The sequence below is a fragment of the Patella vulgata genome, chromosome 5 (genome assembly GCF_932274485.2).
Source record: "Patella vulgata chromosome 5, xgPatVulg1.2, whole genome shotgun sequence".
Lineage (NCBI taxonomy): Eukaryota > Metazoa > Mollusca > Gastropoda > Patellidae > Patella > Patella vulgata.
Window position 1 is genome coordinate 76,774,024 of NC_065883.2, and position 2,037 is coordinate 76,776,060.

The window sequence follows — 2,037 nt, forward strand, 5'->3', positions numbered from 1 at the left end:
AATTGTGTGTATGTATCAAATTTGTCCACGTCTCGTTTATTGTGTCTCCTTTTTACTCAGTACGGGGGGGGGGGGGGGCTTTGACAAGGACAACTGTCTAGTCGTTCGGATGTTGGCGAGCACATAAAAGAACCCTTAACATTTGGAATTCGATATAAGGGTGGGCCGAGCGCGGCTGCCCGGGCAAAATTATCCCTCATAGCACATTAGCCCAGTTGGAGTAGAACAATAGGACGTTAAACGTTAAACCCCATTTCATTTCATTTTCATTTCTCCATTTTACTATACGTCTACTCGACACAAACTAGGTCAATTCGGGACTAACACATGGTTCAATTTTATTTCAATAATTCGCTTGCGCGTAGGGGTCTTTAGCAGTGGGAGGATACCGGAAGACCCGGAGAAAACCCACGAGGTTGGAACAATCATAGAGTATTCCTATTACGATTTTTTTTCATTTTTTCAATTTCTTGACATTCTACACACAGGGAAGTATCTACTCTACTTCGAGAATAGATCTCTGCCCTAAATAGTCTCCATATCCAACAATTAGTATATTGTTTTGTAACGCAGTCCTACTCCGGTTCACATCTGTTATACACATAAAGACTAATTAAACCTTTTCAATTTTATTAACTGGAAGCAGAATAAATACTTCTCAAAATTCTCGACATATACATAGTGTTTTCGACTAACATCGTCGATTTAGGACTTAAAATGTCAGTCAACTAGCTTAGTGTCTGTAGATAGACAGCGTAAATTTAGTATATATCTCACTCTCTCTTCCCCTCCCCTCTCTCCCCTCCCCTCCCCCTCTCTCTCTTTCTTCTCTCTCTCTCTCCACCTGTCATACACATTTTTATCAATTTGTCTATATTGTGGTCTGTTTGTTTGGTCTGTGTTTTCCTATGTAATCCAGGGGGGGGGGGACTGGGCGGTCTAACACGTTTTAATCAAAAGGCGAGCTATCGACCCACGCTTGTACGTGACAAGGCGAAAGGTGTCTGACCTACCTCGTGGTTTTTTCCAGTGTCCTGCGCCACTGCTATTGCAAGACTCACATTCGAATACCGTTAAAGGTCTCCTTCGTACAGGACTTACATTTGTTGGGCTTCGCTCCTGTTTGTGTGTAGTGCGGTCCTGTTGCACTTACTAGTAGGCCATGATGAGACTAAAACATGGTTAATTTTATGTTTTAGAGTTCGGTGTGAAATGCTAGTTAAGAGAATATTCCCGGTGGCTCAGTGAATAAGGCGTCGACTAACTAACCAGAAGGGTCGCTGTTCGATCTTGGTGTTGGCCGAGTAAGTTTCTAGCGTAGTGGTGCTACGGGGTTAGGGTTAGGGTTAATAGTGGTGCTACTCGGTCATTGTTAGGGTTAGTAGTGGTGCTACGGGGTTAGGGTTAGGGTTAGTTATTCCAGTTTATAACGGGTTGGTGGGGTCTCAGCTTTTCGTCCCATCCGAGCGACTAGACAATTGTTTATAAGTACTCTACACGAGACGATAATGATATAACGCACACAATGTTTCCAAATGTTACTAATTACTATATTAATTAGTTCTTTGATGTCACCGCCGGTTCCTGATAAACGACGATACGACTAATATACAATGTTAGGTAACGAAGAGACGTTACTGATAGCTCGAGTCTAATATATCTGATACCATTTGTTCTAGGTTAGATAACATGTCAATCGAGACTATTTCAGGTATCATATTCTGATTTTAAATAGGGTCTGGGTAAATTATTTAATTAACAAAATAATAGACTGCTCCAAGAAAGGGGTGGAAAGGGCACATCTTAGTAAGTTATTTAATTATTAATTTTTAACTTTTGGTAAAAAAAACCCTGAGTATGTTATTTCATAGTAATCTTCATAAAAGTAATATGACAAGACAATTTAAATCAGCCCGGTGAAACAAAATTTAATTTATTCTACTAACCTCACTCCCCTTGATAAAGACAATGGATATAGGTCTATAAGAGTCAAGTGAAATAGATAGTCGATGAATAAAGTTGATATAATTGAAAGGG